Source organism: Portunus trituberculatus, chromosome 46, assembly GCF_017591435.1.
Source record: "Portunus trituberculatus isolate SZX2019 chromosome 46, ASM1759143v1, whole genome shotgun sequence".
NCBI lineage: Eukaryota > Metazoa > Arthropoda > Malacostraca > Decapoda > Portunidae > Portunus > Portunus trituberculatus.
Genome location: NC_059300.1, coordinates 22,086,258 through 22,106,463, shown reverse-complemented (window position 1 = coordinate 22,106,463; position 20,206 = coordinate 22,086,258). Strand labels below are relative to the sequence as shown.

At 43.1% G+C, this 20,206-nt stretch overlaps 1 protein-coding gene across 1 annotated transcript in view; it reads left to right on the top strand.

Annotated features, from left to right (window-relative positions):
• The first annotated feature begins 743 nt into the window (after nucleotides 1-743).
• The window catches only part of LOC123520080 (ceramide synthase 6-like), a 44,744-nt gene continuing 25,281 nt past the window's right edge, over nucleotides 744-20,206 (top strand). Inside the window, 1 exon segment of the mRNA XM_045281968.1 lies at nucleotides 744-839. The gene's annotated coding sequence lies outside the window, so the exon portion shown is untranslated.

The following is a 20,206-nucleotide window of genomic DNA, read 5'->3' as shown; positions in this document are numbered from 1 at the left end:
TAGACCAAGATTGGAATATGCTGGAGTGGTTTGGTCCCCTTATAAAAAGAAGCATATAAGGAAGTTGGAGAGATTGCAGAGAATGGCAACAAAAATGGTTCCGGAATTGGCAGAAATGACCTATGAGGAGAGATTAAAAGAAATGAATTTGCTTACCTTGGAACAAAGAAGAGAAAGAGGAGATTTAATACAGGTTTATAAACTGTTGAACGGACTGGATGAAGTGGATAATGAGCAAATGATGTTGAGAGAGGAAAACTTAAATAGAACTACGAGATCGCATAGTAAAAAGATAGCCAAGGAATATGCTTGAAGGATGTGAAGAAATATAGTTTCCCACAAAGATGTGTGGAATGGTTTGAGTGAGGAGGTGGTGTCAGAGAGGAGTGTGCATAGTTTTAAAGGAAAGTTGGATGTGTGTAGATATGGAGACGGGGCCACACGAGTATGATACCCAGGCCCTGTAAAATTACAACTAGATGAATACACACACACACACACACACACACACACACACACATATATATATATATATATATATATATATATATATATATATATATATATATATATATATATATATATATATATATATATATATATATACACACACACACACACACACACACACACACACACACACATATATATATATATATATATATATATATATATATATATATATATATATATATATATATATATATATGGAAAATAAGTAATGTTGAACTTCTCAATCGGGACAATGCGATGCGGAATGTATAAATTTTTCAGTAGTAGGCAAGGAGGTGCAGCGGAGGGTGTGAGCTGAGGTGTCTGTATTCTTTCACTTCTTAAAGGTAAGTCATGTTCGTAATGCTTTTACCATAATTAAGTTTTGTCTTTGGACTTCGCAAATTTAATTTTTGGATGTTTAGTTTGGTATGTAGAGCCGTATTGCCGGAGAAAGCCGAGGGAGGAGTCATGGATGGCCACTCCACAATATTTATGTACTTGTTATGTACGGATTGCTGTTGCTGCTGCCAGTGGTTAGGCGTCACTTGACAGACGCTGCACATCATTGCTTATGCTTATGACATGACTCCAGCGAAGAGGCCACATTTGACACCTGTGAGCTACATTAGTTAATTTGATGGGACAAGCGGCGGCGGTGGCTTGCCTCGTCATGTGAGGGCTCTGGTGACTTCTGTAGCCTTGCCAGCTAGCCTCCAACCTTCCGGTGGTCACATAGACCTACAAATAGCAGAGATGCGAGATATGCAAGGCATTAATTGATGTACCTTGTGTTATTTCTGCAGGAAATCTAGAATAACTCCTTAAGTTTTGTTTTAGAGCAGGGAGAAATTCATGAATTTTCTAGGGTAATTTTTCATCGAAGTCAAGAAGTGTTTGAATGGAAATAGAGTGAGTACAGGGTACAAGTGAAGCTTAGGCCAGCTCAATATGCTCAGTGTTTGCTCTGTCTAACTTCAGGCAAAGAGTACACAGTCAAAATGGAGCTTGTTGACCTGTGGAATTCTAGCTACAGTCTAAAGTCTTGGCCTGTGCGATGTCTGTAGATGGAAAAGTTAACTGAATGGTGTGGAGGCAAATCCAACTTTGTGCTCAAATTACACTGTAGAAGTAGAAAGTGTAATCCACATGAGAGAAGAAAATATGATATATTGTACATAGTATTTCTATTTCTCTTTTCCTTTTGTAAGTGCTGTACACAGTGTGCTTGTGGTGACATGCTATTATGTACTTTGAATTGTTTCTGAACCCCTGCTGCCAGAAATCTAAGTGTAGCAGTCAGATGTTTATCAGGGATAATGGCTCTCCTATTCATGGATCCTTTTGATCAGTCGAAGGAGAGCAACCAAAGAAATTATGCAAATAAGTTTCCTCTATTGTACAAAGGTAACTGTACCCAATCATCACTTTATACCTTCATCTCTTCTGTTGATTCTTGTGTGAAAACATCTTTTGCTGCAACAGCCATATCTTACACCAGATATTCTTTTGGCTTTACCTTTTACATATTTTTCTTTCTTAATGGCACACTGTGGTGCAACAACAGCCAAAGCCTTGTTGTCCATGTTGTCTACTAGATGCTACTGACCAAAAAGTTGTACTATGTGGAGGCCTTAGCAGGATTCTATTTTAACTGTGCCAGTTTTGCCTGCACAGTTAAGTTGTAGCAAAAGTCTGACGGTGTAGAGCTGACCTTAGCCTTATAATTTATGTCTGGGAACTGGTCTAGGAAAATATGCCTAGCATAGTGCTGGATGAGAGAGGACAGCTAGTGCAGGGAGTCATTTAGAATATGTATTGGAAAAATTTGCCAAAAATATCTCATTGATTGTTTGGACAAATATCCAGTCTTCCCTGAAATCTTGGGCAGTTTCTACAAGTTGAATTGTGATTATTGATATAAAGCTTGTTTACTAATTTGGTAAAATTTTAGTTTCTGCTCATACTCCCCCCTCCACCCCCCAACAAGCTTGGAGACAGGTGGGAATGCGGGGTTTTGGGTGGGGTACATGAAATGCGTCGGATATGCATATTTTTTGTGTAAAATGGAAAAATTCCCCTTAAAAAGTCTACGGAATTTTCATTACAAGTTTCCTAATTTTATTAATTTTGGTAATTCGGTAAATCTATAGAACAGCAACTCCTTACATATTCTTTTCTATTACCCCCTTCCCCCCAACAAGCTTGGGGGCACGTGGGGAATTGGGGGTTTTGAGGGGGCAGCCAAAAGAGGTGAGATATGGCGATCCAAAAAAATCTAAGGACAAAAACCTAACCTTACGTAACCTAACCTAACCGGGGGGGCAGTGCCCTCCCAGAACCCCCCCTACAACACTAGCATAAACCTAACCTAACGTAACCTAACCTACCAGGGGGGCTGCGCCCTCCCGGACCCCCCCTGCAACACTAACCTAACCCTAACAAAAACCTAACATAACGTAACCAAACCTAGCTAGGGAAGCTGTGCCCCCTCGGACCCCCCCAACACTAACCTAACCCTAACCTACCGTATCCTTGCTTTGGGGCAGCTTCCCTCCCCTCAACGGTTCTCTTATAGCTTCACACAGTATGCCCTACCTCTACCAATACCCCTCCTCACAATACCTTAACAAAAGGATGAAGGTCCTGGCTGGTCCTCTTCTCGATTGTACACTGACTTGCATCGCAGGAGCGATGATTTCCCAGTAATCAAATTCGCAACCTTTACAACTAATGTCACTGGTGGCCATAGCTCAACTGCACACAGATCTCTGTGCACCTGTCTGCCCAGCTGTGCCCCGCCTTCGAATACATACAGCAAATTCCCATTGGCGCAGCTTGTGGTGTTAAGAGGTGGTGGCACGTCATTGGACAAAAGAACTATAGACACAATAAGAATCCTATTCACTAGTTACCCACAAACCCCAGCAATAAACAAATGCTTATTTCCAAGTGTGATGGAGCTCCGTGGCTTGTTGTTGGCTTCATCAACGTCATGAAACTTGTAATGAAAATCATGTAGACTTTTTAATTGGAATTTTTTCCATTTTATGCAAAAAAAATACGCATTTCCGACACATTTCATGTACCCCACACAAAATCCCCCATTCCCACCTGTCCCCAAGCTTGTTGGGGGGTGGAGGGGGGAGTATGGGCAGAAACTAGAATTGTACCACTAATTTTAAGACAAGACCATTTAATTTTGAGGGAATATGGTATATTTCTTTTATTACACTAGTCTACGCTCTTTTCAAGGTCTAACGTATATTATCTGAGTTTAGTTCTTTTCATGGAATCTGAAAATCACGGTCATTTTACCTAATCAGATCAAATTTTTGAAATATGAGCACATACCAAAAATTTCTAGCTGTATTTCAATCTATTTGTTGGTGAAAAAACACATAATAACAAATATTGGACTGAGTTATTCACAGAAAGTCTATAAGATATTTCAAATAGGTTGTAAGAAGAGTACAATGTTATTCATGAGTGAATGGTCTCTTCAGCAGACACCACATCCCTCTTCACAGTAGTCTGCCAGAAAGTTGACATTCTATTGGTCTTGATAGCATTCTTCCTTAACATGGATATCTTGGTTAGATTGCTCACCCTGTTTCTCACTAAAATCTCCACAATTATCAGGAAAATAGTCCATATGGGACCAAAGGAAGTGTATTTTCACTGACATGCATGCACCAAGTTTGTGGAAATTCTCCATCAACTCATCAACCATCTTCTGATACTGAGGAGTTCTGTGGTTCCCGAGGAAGTTTGCAATGGCCGACTTAAGAGACATTCAGGCAGAGAGTTCAGCAGGATTTAATGCATCATCAAAACTAGTATCTTTTATGAGCTCCCTTATCTGAGGACCATCAAATATATTTGCCTTAACCTGTACAGCGTCAGCAGATCTGAGACTTTGTGATTTCGCCAGTGCTGGCCACATCATGGATTTATTTATTTTTTGCTAAACCAGTCTTAAATGATGTGAAACAAATGAAAATGACAGTCATTCCTCCCAGAACTGACTGGAAGTGATATTAATTGGTGCGAGATGTTTTGCGCTAAGGTTAGCGATTTAGCAAAGCCTTATGTGACTAGTTTATTCTCTTCCTCGTTTCTCACCAGTCGATCCCCGAGTTGGACACATGCATAATATCTTTCCTGAGTTGAAAGAAAAACAACATGTCATGTTTTACTGTTTGGGAGTGTTTGTGACTAAAAATAGACACGAGATATCGTGATGGAGTGTTGCCTTTCGTGGTGCAAATATTTTCCGAGTAATATGTACTTGTTTTTCCTTATAACAAAGCGATTGGAAAATTCTTATTTATGTCATACAAAGTTCTCACTACCACAATATGACAGTTACCAAAAACATCTGAAATGGTAAGAGTAAGTAATGGAAATTACGCTTTGTTCATATTAGCGGAGTTGAAGGGTCAGTTTCCCGCTACACAGCGCTAAAGGCAGCAGAAACTGCTAAAGTTCAGATATATAATAAATAAATACAGGAAGCATTCATGTTAGCAGGGACGAGGAGGCAGCATGAGCAATGTCTACAGTGCATGATGGCAGTATAATTGTAGGTTTTGAGGACGCAATACCTCCAAAAACACGAGGAAGCTCGCCGACGTATCTCATACGTCTCTGACGCCCGGTTCGCTCAGAGTAGCCGACGTATCTCGTTCGTCTCTGACGCTGTACGGGTTAAGCTTCTCCATGCTTGTTCATTTAGAATTCTGATGGAGGAAAGCAAATCCTTCACCTTCCCAGTCTAGTGCTTTCACAAAGTTCATTAGACTGAGCTTGATGTGTAGGGGTGGAAGCAGCACTTTACTTCATCGAACATAAAGAATTTTCTGAATTCTCTCTCGCTGTCCTGATACCAATAGAATGTTGTTCCTGGGATGAATTGATGTTTCTCTCGAAAACAAGAACCCAGTAGCTGGGCAAACTCCTTGGAAAGATTCAGGTCTTGTATCAGGTTGTTGAGTTTGGTCTGGGTCATTGGTACTAGTCAGTCATCCTATTGTATGCATCACACTCAGCTGTATGAATCGTATCACTAGATTTGGAATCAGAACTTGATTCCATGGTGACAACAGGCTCAGGAACAGAAACATCTGGTGTGTCAGAGAATGGCATTATGGCAAAAGGAACATCAGGGTATTGAGCATGGTGCTTGTTCTTGTGATTGATGCCTTTGAAATTTGCCATGCTAAAGTAGCATTCAGTAACATTACTCATCCCTTCTCTCCACACTATTGAGACATCAAAAGGCATACTCTTCCTTTCCTGTTATTCCAATACTCTTAGTTCACACATGTTTTGCAGCAGATATGGGGTGCAAATGGCTTATTCTGGTACCCTAATTTGACTCCAAAATAAGCGCAATAAGCCTTCTTGACAAATTCCGTGATATATGCTTGACAGTCAGGAATAACGACATGTCCACAGATGTAACAAAATCTATTAGAATGGTTCTTACACTTCTGATCCATTGTAATTGAAATTTAGACATGAAAAGAGAAATAATAACTATGATCAGAAGAAGTGAAGCTCATAAATGCTTGGATGAAAGCGCCTTTTTGTAGATATGTGCTGGAATAAATATTGAGTATATCGTGAAAACCAGGCCTGCCCAAAGAAAATGAATGACATTTTTTCATTCAGCATGCAAAAAGGATCTTAAATCTATTGAAAAACCCTTGACCGTTGAAAAAATCATTGAAATGCAGGTCAGTTATTTTTTTTATTTAATTTTTTTTTTATGTAAGAGGGGAGAACTGGTCAAGGATAACAAAAATATAAAGAAAAAGGGCCACTCAGTTGGTAGTCTCCTTAGAGAGCCAAAAGAATTAGCCAAAGGATAGGGACAAATGTCTTGAAACCTCCGGCTTGAATGAAGTCAAGTCATATGAAGTTGGAAATACAGACACAGGTAAGGAGTTCCAGAGTTTACCAGAAAAGAAAAGAAAGATTGAAAGTACTGGTTAACTCTTGCATTAGAGAGTTGGACAGAACAGGGGAAAGAGGAAGAAGAAATCCTTGTGCAGCAAGGCTGCAAGAGGAGAGGAGGCATGCAGTTAGCAAGATCAGTAGAGCAGTTAACAAAAATATAGCGATAAAAGATAACAAGAAATGCAACATTCCGGGAGTGAGAAAAAGGCTGAAGACAGTCAGTCAGAGGAGGGGAGTTAATGAGACAAAAAGCTTTTGATTCCACCCTGTCTAATTGATCTTTGTGAGTGGAAATCCCCAAACTTGCAATGAATACTCCATACAAGAACAGATAAATCCCTTGTACAGAGTTAGCATTTGGTTAGGTGAGAAAAACTGGTGAAAATGCCTCAGAATGCCTAACTTCATAGAAGGTGTTTTAGCAAGAGATGAGATGTAAAGTTTCCAGTTTAGATTATGAGTAAAAGATAGCCTGAGGATGTTCAGTGTAGAAAAGTGGGATAGTTGAGTGTCATTGAAGAAGAGGAGATACATAGTTGTCTGGAAGATTGTGTTGAGTTGATAGATGGAGGAATTGAGTTTTTGAGGCATTAAACACCATTAAGTTTTCTCTGCCCCAATCAGAAATCTTAAAAAGATCAGAAGTTAGGTATTCTGTGTCATTCCTGTGTGACCTGTTGACTTCCTGAAGTCTTGGTTATCTCTGAAAAGATGTGGAAAAGTGTAGGGTGGTATCATAAGCGTAAGAGTGGATAGGGCAAGAGGTTTGGTGGAGAAGATCATTAATGAATAATAGAAAGAGAGTGGGTGACAGGACAGAACCCTGAGGAACACCACTATTAAGAGATTTAAGAGAAGAACAGTGGCCATCTACCACATCAGCAACAGAATGGCTGGAGAGGAAATTTGAGATAAAGTTGCAGAGAGAAGGATAGAAACCGTAGGAGGGCAGTTTGGAAATCAAAGCTTTATGCCACACTTTATCAAAAGCTTTTGATATGTCTAACTTGACAGCAAAAGTTTCACCAAAGTCTCTAAGGGGATGACCAAAACTCAGTAAGAAATGCCAGATCACCAGTAGAGTGACCCTGACAGAAGCCATACTGGTGATCATATAGAAGATTGAAGTGACAGATATTTAAGAATCTTTCTATTTAGGATAGATTAAAAAACTTTAGACAAGCAAGAGATTAAAGCTATAGGGTGGTAGTTTGAAGGATTGGAACAATCAACCTTTTTTAGGAACAGGGCGAATGTAAGTAAACTTCAAGGGAGAAGGAAAGGTAGAAGTCGATAGACAGAGTTGGAAGAGTTTGGCCAGGCAATGTGCAAGCATGGATGCACAGTTTTTGAGAATGATAGGAGGGATCCTATCAGGCCCATAAGCCTTACAAGGGTTTAGGGCAGCGAGGGCATGAAAAACATCATTATAAAGAATTTTAATCGATGGCATGAAATAGTCAGAGGAAGGAGGAGAGGGAGGGACAACTGCAAAATCTTTCAAGGTAGAGTTGTTAGCAAAGATTTGAGAGAAGAGTTCAGCATTAGAGATAGAAGTGATGGCATTGGTGCCATCACGATGAAATAAAAGACGGAAAGATGAAGAATGGTAGATTAAACGAATACTTACCAAGTGTGGTTTGATCTTCATTTCACGAACGTTTAACTGCGTCACTGAGGTAATAAACAAGATGTTCATCGTGCCAGTGCCACGTCAGTCCTTTAGAGCATAGGTTTGAGGAAGCAGCTAGTATACCGATGAGCAGACAGGCTAAGGTTCTGAACGTAGTGTCACAAGAGTATTGGGTTGGGCAGGGAGGGTGTTTACTACCTCAGTGATGCAGTTAAATGTTCGTGAAATGAAGATAAAACTTCACACTTGGTAAGTATTCGTTTAATCTACCATCTCACTTCACAACCATTTAACTGACGTCACTGGTAGTAGACGAGAGCTTTAGAGTGGTTCCTCAAACCGACTATGCCAGCCAAAAAAGGGAAAAACACAATAAAGAAAAACCAAATTGAGGAGTAACATGCTATATTTCCCAAACCAAAAAACCCAAGGAACAAAAACAAAAGACAAGAAAAAGCCCTGAAGGGCAGCATGGGATACAGATTACATAGCTATGACAAGACAGCACTCGAAAAGTGTCCCAAGGGGCTTATAGGTCGGTTGTAGAACCTGGTAAAGGTGGACTCCCAGGATCATCCAACAGTGGAGATGATGGTGGCCTGGGGAAGTTTTAGGGTGGCCTTACTGGTTGAGGCTGACCTGGTAGAGTGAGGAGAGAAGATACTGAGGTCAATGCCTGCAGACTGCATGTCTTTCGTCCAACGACACAAAGTATCTCGTGAGGCTACTCGAAATGGGGATTTCGTGGTCAAGAAAAAACCCGTGAACGGTCCCCGGAGGGCACAGGTGCGTTCAAGATAATTCACAATGGAAGTGACTACACACACCCGTCTGTCTGTGGGGTAAGCCATAAAAACCAATTCCGAGACATGGTTGCCTGGTCAGGAAGTCTTTAATCAGCTATCCTGAAAGAGACAGTAAGGTCTGAGACAGTCATGTTTCGAATGTTTAACAAATGTAAGGTTTGACTGCATTGGCCTGAAAGGAGCAGCATGAGAATAGTTAACTTGCGTGACAACTGAATCAGGGATAATTCCCCATTGGGTCCCAGACCTACAAGGTAATCTAAAACCAGATGAGGGTCCCAGGTGATATGGTAATGGGGAAAAGATGGTCTCTCCTGAAAGACAACCTTCAAGAACCTGACGACTAAGGGATGTTCTCCCACATGCTGATCGTTGAAAGTGGCTACAGCCGAAATAGCTGCACGAATGATATTCATTGAGCTGTAGGATCGGCCTGTGCCCTTCTGAAATTCAAGGAAGAGGTAGTCTAAGAGGACATTCAAAGGTGGCTGAAAAGGATTAATTTCCCTGCAGAGGCAAAAATGCAACCAGTTTTGGATATGTGACCTTGTGCTTGCTCTCCAGGATTTAAGCAAAAATCTGGCAACGTCTGATGATAGGCCTTGACTAGCGAAGGATTCCCGGATAATAGCATTGCCGCTAAGACCAACCCTTGGGCCCGAGGATGTGTGAGGGTTGGATCTTGTGGTAGGACTAGAGGATGTCGAGGGAGGAGAACAGGGGCTGCCGCCAAGAGGTGGAGGGCTGTTGGGAACCAGACTTGTGTTGGCTATAAAGGTAGGATCGTCAAGACTGTAGCCTCGTCTTCCTGAATTTTCTGCAGGACTCGGGAGATTATGCTGAAAGGTGAAAGGCGTACAGTTTCTTATGTGACCAGGTCAGTGAGAAAGCATTGGTGTGAATAGCACATGGGTCTGGTTTCCACGAAACATAATTACATAACTGAGCGTTAATTTGAGTGGCAAAAAGATCCACCTCAGGCACGAGAACACGAGAAAAAGCTGACATAAGTTACGGAAAATATGGGGCTGCAACATCCATTCAGCATCCAAATTCCTCACACGAGATTCCTTGTCTGCTTCTGTGTTATGCAAACCCTGTATATGTTGTGTTAAAAAGACTCAGCCCACACAAAAATCTGTTCAACTAAGGTGTTGAGACTAAGCTTCATACTAGCACAGTGATTGCGGTGGCATTATCAGAGCAGATGCGGATGTGAGTATCCCTGCTATCCTTGCAAAGGGCCTGTAAACCCAAGAGGATTGCCTTCAATTCCAGACAATTTATGTGGTCCAGTTCATCATGTGCCTAGTGGCCCCTAGTCTTGGCATCCTCGACCACAGCATCCCAACCAGTCAGGGAAGCATTGCAAAACATTTCAAGTTGGAAGGGGGAAGAGCGCAGTGACTTAACTAGGGAGTCTATATTATTAACCCACCAGGTAACTAGTTCTCGGGCATGACCATCCAAAATGACATGCGAGTCATAATTCCCTTGGTGGAGAGAGAGCATCCTATTACGAAAAATTTCTAAATATTTATATCTGAATGGGGCCAACTCCACAGCAGGATCAGAAGCCACGACCATACCTATGAAAGAGGAGAGTGCAATTAAGGAAACATCCCCTTCCAGAAGGAGCAAACCCTGTGCCTTTACGCGTTCTTTCTTAAGGCCCTATCACACTGGCCTATGATACGCGGAACCAGGAACATCCGCTCTAGATAGCTGGAACTTGCCCGGGATTAGCGGAACCAAGTTGAGATGGCTTCATATCCATCCCGGTTCTCCGTATGCTATTCCAATGGAAAGTAAACATGATATATGTAATAAAAACTTCATTTGAACTAAAAAGAATGTGACTAAATTTTTCATATTGGAATATTGAATAATATTTCATCAATTTAGAAAGGTAAAATATATATATATCATGTCGATAGTTTGGGCTCATGGCAACCACCTCTGACTGTAAAGTTTCCATCATGCACGTCTCAGCTTTTCTTTAGTTTTTTTTTTTTACTTACTTTTCTTCAACAAGAGAAAGTGCAAATGCAGTTCCTGGACAAAGCACAGGCTGATGTATAAGCGGCATGGTTTTATTCTGGTTTATTTTGATTAGGCTTTGTCTTGGTTAGTGGGCGGTTTGCCTAGCATAACAAGAACACGGGCAGCTTGTGTGTGATAGTGTTACTGGTTTCGTACCAAGAACCATGGCCCGCGTTCCGCGTATCATAGGCCAGTGTAATAGCCCCTTTATGGGCCGTCAGGGTGGCCGTCATAGACAAAGAGTTTAAAATCACCTCGAGGAATTCTATCTCTTGAGAGGGAGTGAGGACAGATTTAGTAAGATTCACAGTAAGCCCTAAGTAGTCAAAAAGATGTAAGGCATATGTCACATTAACCTGTAGAGACTAAGCAGAGTCAGCAAGGAAAAGAAAGTCATCCAGATAGCAGGACACAATTATTCCCAGCTTACGAAGGTGCGAGAGGACAGGTTTTAACAGTTTAGTGAAGATGTGAGGTGCCGAAGTCAGGCCCTGCGGTAGACAAATGAAGCGGAACTTCCTGTTATGCCAGATAAATTGAAGCCATTTCTGTCCTCTGGCTGAACTTAAACTAAGAAATAAGCATCTGTCAAATCTAAGGACATGAAAAAACATCTGGGGTGGATAAGGGGAATCACATTCTTGAGTGTGTCCAGTTTAAAGTGAATGTGTTCAATATGATCATTAAGCTCTTTCAAATTAAGTACAGTGCTTACTCCAATTTTGCAAGAAATGGGCCGGCATTGTCAGTCGCAAATTTGGAAATTGCAAAATTGGAAGTATTATTCCTATGGGAAAAATTGAATATGGTGGACCCCTCGTCCATGGTCGCCTAATTTTTCCTTCCTTTTCCTTTCTGTTAATATATTGAACCAGGTATCTTTCCATATAAATGATCACAGTGTTTGTACAATGGCTACGAGAATAAAAAATCTGTCCACCATAGGTTTTTACTGCTTTTTCAATTTTCTCACTGTTTTTAAACACCATTCTCACAGTTGATTCTCCCACACCAAACTCTCTGGAAATATCACAGTTTCTTTTTCCATCTCTTTTCATCTTAATTATCTTCATCTTCTGTTCCAAAGTTAGCCTGATGTCTTTTTGGTTGGTGGCGCCATGTCGCACAAAGTCGAGCACAAGTATTCCTCCAAATTTGCAGAGAGAACTCCGTGGAGGTGTACGTAAATAAATGGAAGGTGGGAGGGAGCGGGGCAGTGTTGCCAGATGACTTTTGTTGAATTACCGCCAGACTTTTATGAAAACTATCCAAAAATCACCAAACTATGATAAATATAATATAAATATGATAATAATGTAGTATCATATGATAAATAAAAATAAATTAATAAAATATTGCCTATATAATACAGTAATATATAATTTGCGGGAATGCTCTCTCTCCCATCACCACTCGCAATACCGGGAGAAAGGAGCAAGATGGGGAAATTTTAAAAATGGCAATTTTTGGTCTTTGGTCGCAAAATTGGCATATCTCAAAATTTGAACTTGCAAAATTGGAGTAAGCACTGTATAACCCTAGCAGTACCATCCTTTTTAAGAGTGGGAAAAACATTAGAGAAAAAACCTTGGTCCCCCTGGTGGACATAATTAAACTATGCCTTTGTCTATGAATTTAAGCATGGCAGTGTCCAAAGCCAACCTGTCAGCATTAGACAAGGAGAGGGGAGGTGGGGAGCATCTCTGCATGTACAAAGTCTAAGAGTTTCCCATGAACCACGTCATGAATTCATATATCAGAGGACATGAGATGCCACTGTGACCTTGCCTGAAAAATCTTTCCACCACGGAAATTCACAGGAGTGTTAATCAATGTAGGTGCAAGAGGACTTATCAAGGGAGAGCTCACTGAAGAGTTCTGTGCGCGGGCCTCCTCCTCCCCTGGGGAGGCCTTGGCCCTGAAAAAGGCCTCGGCTGGGACCGGGGCCGCGTCTGTTGTGGGTAGGAGGGTGGGAAAGGAAGTCTAGCCGACTGCCGATGTGGAGCAAACCACCTGCCAGGACCCTTGTGAGGCCGGAAGGAGGACCGTCCAAGTTTTCTCGACTTGTGGATTCCCTCACATTTCTTAATGACGTCAAAAGGGAACAAGTCATCCTGGCCCACGTCACACTCCCACTTGCAAAGCTCAACCAGAGCAGAGTCATTCACATGGATTCTTGCCACTTCTTTCCTCAGCTGATTCACGTAGTTGACAGCGGACGCAAGGAGTCTGAAGCTGTTATTGAGTCCCTCAAGGTAGCTGGAAATGGGCTGGATTTTCCCATCACCAATATCACTAAGGCAACGGGCAAGGGGAACCAGGGCCTTTACAAGCAGACCATTGGTGAGGGAAAGCCGAGTGTCCACTAGCTTGCCCCCAACACTCATAGCCTTGGTGATAGCAGAGTTGGTAACTGGCACCTTGAGATTCGGCATGTTGCTAGGGAGCTTGATCTTGTCACAAGTCTGTTTTACACTATCAGAAGAGGGCCAGCGTCTCAGACTCAGGTTGAGGATGGAGGCCAGGCGATCAGACAAAGGATCCCCCAAAGGCCGCCGTGGTACAGTGGATCCGTGCGTGCTTTGGGATCCAAGGGGTCTCCAAGCGCACGGGTTCGAATCCTGTCTACGGTCTGAGTGTAGGTTGGGCTTCCTCACTCGGAGCAACGGTTTCCTAGCGGGTGGGCTTTGAAATAGGAGGTATCCTTAATAAGTATCCCCTTTAGCCCATAAATTCCTGTGAAAAGCCCACATGGTATAAAAAAAAAAAAAAGCCTCCTCACCTGCGAACTCCTTGAGGGCCTTTTCAAAGGCCACATCAACCACTGGATCACCTTGAGGTTGAGAAGTGGTGAGTGTATCCAATTCATCCAGTGGGTCAGACACAGAAAGCTGAGGCGGGCACTCGGGGACTGGAACAGCCTCCTTCTCCGACAAAGAGACATCATGGAACCCACTGAACATGGCACTGTCCTGGTGACACCTGAGGACCTATAGAGGAGTCCAACTTCTCGATGAGATTACTCAGTAAGGAAGACAGTTGGCCCAAAACAGCATCTTGAGGTGGAGAAATGGCCGGAGTGTTTACACCACTCGGCCCCGCCCTTGAAGGGGGAGAAGGAGGCTGAGAAGTGCAGGCGGCCAAAGGAGGTGGGCTGCCCCCTCCTGTGAAAGGCTTCCTCCACTTGTATGTACCCTGGGGGTCCTTCACACGCTGTTTCCCATCAGGGGTAGAGGAAGAGGAACGCTGAGGAGTACCTTGATCTTTGTCCTTGTCCCGGTCTGACATAACACTATCAGGTAAAAACATAAAAAGGGGGGGGCCAGCTGAACTATATAATTGTAAGATTAAATGAGTACTTACCAAGTATGAAGTTTGATCATAATTTCACGAACATTTAAACTGCGTCACTGAGGTATTAAATGAGATGCCCGACATGTGTGCCTCACGTCAGTCCTTCAGAAGAAAATGGGTTGGAGGAAGTAGCTAATCATATCAAAAACTAGGACAAACATTCCCTCAGGATGTCCCACAGAAAGGGAGGGACAAGGAGGGCATTTAATACCTCAGTGACGCAGTTTAAATGTTCGTGAAATTATGATCAAACTTCATACTTGGTAAGTACTCGTTTAATCTTACAATTTCACTTCACGACATTTAAACTGACGTCACTCGAGGCATTCAATGAGAGCTTTAGAATGATTCCTCCAACCTTCATTACTTCAAAGAAAAAAGACTTCCCTAGGCCAAGGGAAAAGAGAAACACGAGACTCCCAAAAATTTAATCACATGTAATTCAACATCATACACCAAAAACCCCATACACACCTGAACAGATAATGTGTGGTAGAAAAAGGATAACAACCCAAACAAATTAAAAAAAGTGTCAATCAAAAAACACAGCTAAATAGAAGTGTAAACAGAAAAGATCTCAAAACATGGAACCCCTCCATCTATTCTTGATCACCAGCAGTCATAACTGCTGTGGCAAACCGCACATGGTCCTCCAACGGTCTCTGATAAAACTTGGCAAAAGTGGATTCTCTGGACCAGCCAGCAGTGGACAAGATGGTGGAGAGAGGCAACTTCAAAGCCGCTTTACTAGATGATGCTGATCTGGTGGAATGTGGAGAAAAAAGTGAAAGGTCAATACCAGCGGCTATCATCATATCCCGGGTCCAACGTCTTAATGTGTCCTGAGAGGCCATATGGAAGGAGCGTTTTGTTGTAAGGAAAAAAGTAGTTATTCCTCTATTGGGCAATGTTCTGTCTAGGTAATTTCTGATAGTAGTGTGAACACATAACAGCTTATCAGAAGGGTAAGGCACAAAGCATAATTCCGACATATGAGAGGTTTTCAATGGGTCGCCTATCCTAAAGAAAGTGTCATGTTTCTAATGTCCAACAGGTGTAGGGTCTGGCCGTGTTGGCCAGAGAGCAGCAGCATTAAGACTGTAAGTTTCCTGGACAATTGCAAAATTGACAATGAAAAGTCTGGTCCCAAGGACTTAATATAAGTAAGCACAATATCTGGGTCCCAGGTGGAAGACCCCCGGGGAAAAGACGGCCTCTCCTGGAAGACTGACTTCATAAATCTACTGACTAGAGGGTGCTGTCCAGCAGGATGGTCATTTATCTGAGCCATAGCTGAAATTGCAGAACGGATGGTGTTCATAGAACTATAGCTATGTCCCTTGCCTTTCCTAAACTCCAGCAAAAGGAAGTCCAAAAAGGAGGCTAAAGATGGCTGAAATGGATCAACTTCCTACTGAAGCAAAAGACACCCATCTGTTGATATGTGGCCCATACTGTAGTAAAGTACCTTGCCTCCATGATCCAATGAGAAATCGGGCAACCTCTGGTGATAGTCCTCGGTTTTCGAAGTGTCTTCTGATAATAACATTGCAGCTAGTACCAAGTTGCGAGTCTGTGGGTGTGTGAGTGTCGGATTTTGTGGCAGAATCAAACAGTGCCGAGGAAGTATGAGGGGAGGTCGAGCCAGTAAGCGGAGAGCGACCGGAAACCATGCCTGAGTTGGCCACAGCGGAAGAGTAGTAAGCAGGGTCGCCTGGGATTCCTGAAGTTTCTTCAAAACCTTGGAAATCACACTGAAGGGAGGAAAGGCATATAAGCTCCTGTTGGAACAGTCAAGGGTGAAGGCATTAATAAATGCTGCAGCAGGATCTGGTTTCCAAGAAACATAGGAAGCCACCTGAGCATTGAGCCTAGAAGCAAACAAGTCAATTTCTGGCGTAAAATTATTTTGACAAAGCTTTCTGAAAATATGGGGGAGCAACATCCATTCAGTGTCAACATTTTTTAATCTAGACTCCTTGTCAGCATCTATATTGTGAAGTCCCTTGACAAACTCTGCTGATAGTGAAATGCCACGTGACTCAGCCCATGAGAAAATCTCGTCTGTTAACGTGTTAAGGTTAATCTTTGTGCTTCCACAATGGTTCAGACAAGCGATGGCAGTAGTATTGTCAGAGCGAAGACGGATGTGAATGTCTTTATGCTCCCTGCAAAGGGATTGTAAACCAAAGAGAATAGCTTTCAACTCTAAACAGTTAATGTGGTCCAAGTCGTGATGGGCCCAGTGGTCACCTGTCTTAGACGGTCCCACAGAAGCACCCCAGGCTGTCAAAGATGCATCAGCAAACAACTCAAAGAGAGGGGGGGAAGAACGCAGAGACTTAGTCTGGGAATCTATGTTTTCAACCCACCATTTTATGATACCTAAGGCATGGGAGTCCAAACTAACCTCTGAAAAGTAGTTACCAAATTGTGGGCCAATTCCCTGTTCCTGATTATCTCTAGATACTTGTATCTGAGAGGGGCAAATTCCACCGCGTGGTCAGCAGCCACAGCCAAACCAATGAGGGAAGCTAAGTCATGTAGACAAAAGTTACCCTGTAATAAATGTAAGCCTTTTGCTTTAATCCGTTCCTTTCTATGTGAAGCTAAGGTAGCTGTCATCTTAACCGAGTTCAACACAACCCCAAGAAATTCCACCTCTTGGGAAGGCTCTAGAGAAGATTTGAATGTATTAACTGTGAGGCCCACAGAATAAAAAAGATGTAAGGCATAGCAGACATGTTGTTTGAGTTTCTTGCTTGAGGCTGCAATAAAATGCAATCATCAATGTATGAGACCACAGTAATTCCTAGTTTATGCAGGTGTGAGAGAACTGGTTTAAGGAGCCTGGTAAAGATCTGAGGAGCAGAAGTTAGGCCTTGTGGCATACAAGTGAATTGATAACATTGTCTCTTCCAAAAGAATCTAAGCCATTTCCTATCTTCAGGCCTAACAAAACCTGAGAAATAAGCATCTTTAAAATCACAGGTAGCAAAAAACCAGTTATGTTGAATCAAATGTATGACCTCTTTAAGAGTATCCATTTTAAAATGTATATGGGGAATAAATTCATTTAGTTCTTTAAGGTTCAAGATAACTCTGGCTGTACCATCCTTCTTTATAGTAGGAAAAATGTTGGAAAAGAAACCCTGATTGGAAGAAGTGTCACAGACTTCCACCACTCCTTGCCTAATAAACTCCAGCATGGCAGAGTCTAATGCAAAGCGATCAGAAGCAGAGAGGTTCAGAGGTCCAGGTAGCACTGTTTAAGTAGGAAGGGCATGGAACTGAAAAATCTTACCGTGAACAACATCATGGATCCACTGATCTGTAGATAAGTTCTGCCAAAACTGTCTGGCTGCAAAAATCTTACCACTAACAAAATTATGTGGTGTATTCAGCAAGGGAAAGGAGATGAAACTTACTGGCTCATTGTCTACTGGCGATTCTTGTAAGGCCGCACTCCCTTCCCCTGGGGCGGCTTCTGCCCTAAAAAAGGCCTAGAAGACAGCCTTGACTGAGGAGGGTTGCTGGACCGCCCGAAAGCCTGGTAATAAGGGGCAAACCTCCTAGGAGCAGAGGTCCTAAGGGGGCGGAAAGAAGGCCTCCCCAGCATCCTAGTGCGGCGAATCTCGTCACACTTCTTCGTGACATCGAAGGGAAATAACACTTCCCCTCCAACTTAACAGTCCCACTTGCATAACTCGGCAAGCGCCGAGTCATTGACATGGATTTTCACCACTTCCTTACGTAGCTGGTTCATATAATTAACAGCTGAGGCCAGGAGCCTAAGGCTATTATTCAGCCCATCCAAGTAAGAGGAGACAGGCTTCCCCTTTCTTTCACCAATGTCACTAATACACTGTGCCACCGAAACAAGGGCCTTGGAGATCAATCTATTAGTGTGAAAAAGACGCAAGTCTATGAGTTTGCCCCCAGCACTCATGGCGTTAGTAATGGCAGAATTAGTGGCTGGGACAGACAAGTTCGGCACATTATTGAAGAGTTTAATTTTGCCACAAGTAGCCTTCACGCCGTCAGCAGAAGATCTGCGCCGCAAGCTGGAGTTCAAGATGGAAGCCAGGCGCTCAGACAGTGGCTCCCCTTTCTCTTCCTCCCCGTGGAAGTGACCAGACAACTCTTCCAGGGCACGAAGGAAATCAGCGTTGTCCCCATCTGCAGCAGTGAAGGCTGGGGGGCCACCACCAAGCAGATCCAGCTCCTCTAAGGGGACGGCAGCACTCTCCGGGAGTTCGCCCTCCTCCTCACCTGAGGAAGGCGCAGTGAAGCCACTAAACTTGGCACCGCTCCCCACAGAGGCAGTGGCAGACGTGGAAGCATCCAGCTTTGCGATCAGGCCGCTGATAACCATACTCAGGCGATCCAGCTGGTCGTCCCTGGCGGCGTGACCAGCTGACTGAGGCGCAATGTTTACATCTTGGCTCGTGCCGGCAGCAGAGAGCGGCAAAGCGCAAGCCCCAACTCTGGCGCCATCGTCCTTCTGTCTGTCTTTCCTCCTTCTCTCCTCCCCTGTAGGTGGAGGATTTTCCCTGCTGGAACGCTTGCTAACCGAAGACGAAGACGGTCGTCACGGAGTTTCTGGCCGGTCCATCGCCTGAGAAAAACACTGCAACCAAAAAGTAACTCTGGGTCACAAAGAGAGCCAGATAAACAACAATCCTTAGATTGTGTTCTTCACCCAATTATACTCCCAACAGCAGGACGACGATCAAAAGAGCTTACCAGGGCAACTCCTTGGAGAAGCCGGTAAAAGGGGAAGAAGGGTGGACAGCTGGAAGAGCGAGCAGACTGGACAGAGGTAGGCAGTGAACTGAGGTGAGGCGCACATGGCGGGCATCTCATTGAATGCCTCGAGTGACGTCAGTTTAAATGTCGTGAAGTGAAAATATAAATACATAGATAACACAAGGGAATCACCAGAGTGCTGACATATGTGTCTTTGGACCACATAAGTAAAGAGGTGAGAACGCTAACCGCATGTGTCCTTGGATCACATACATAAAGAGGTGACAGCGCTGCACATATGTGCCCTTGGATCACATACGGATAAAGGCGAACAGCGCTGCACGTGTCCTTGGATCACATACGAAAACAAATTATAGTGCTGACATATATGTCTGAAGATCATACATGTATAAATCCACAAAAGCAGGACCGTGGAAACTAACCAGGACAACTGGACGAAGCCGGAAAGGAAAAACACCCAGAAAGCTGAAGAGTGGACCGGCGAGCAACTGCACAGCGTGACAACTAGCAGTGAACTAACGTGGCGCTGGCATGACGAACATCTCGTCTACTACCGGTGACGTCAGTTAAATGGTTGTGAAGTGAAAGTAAAGTTATTGGAGATGTTTTTGGCTAGATGAAAGAAGTTGCGAGGGGAGTTGGTGTTTGAAAGATTTTGACATGTTCTGTTTATGAAGGACATATCTGGCATAATTCCGGGCAGAAATATAAAGTGCATGAGATTCAGGTGATGGAAGACTCAAGTTCCTTTTATAGCCAACCTCACTATCATGTGTGGTACTAGCACAGGCTATGTTAAACCAATGTTTAGAAGGGGTAGGATGAGAAAAAAGAATGAGGAATGTACACCTCCATGCCAGACACTATCACCTCTGTTATGCCTTTAGCACAGAGATGGGTCTTTGACAGAGAAACTGTAATCATTCCAGGGAAAATCAGCGTAATACATCCTCAGGTCCCCCTAACTTACAGAGGCAAAACACCAGATGCACCTATTCTTTGGGGGATCCTGAGGAGGAATTGGAGAAATAGGACAAAATGAGGTTGTGATTGGAGGAACCCAACGGAGAAGATAGTGTAACAGCATAAGCAGAAGGGTTAGAGGTAGGGAAAAGATCCAGGATGTTGGGCTTATCTCCACTTT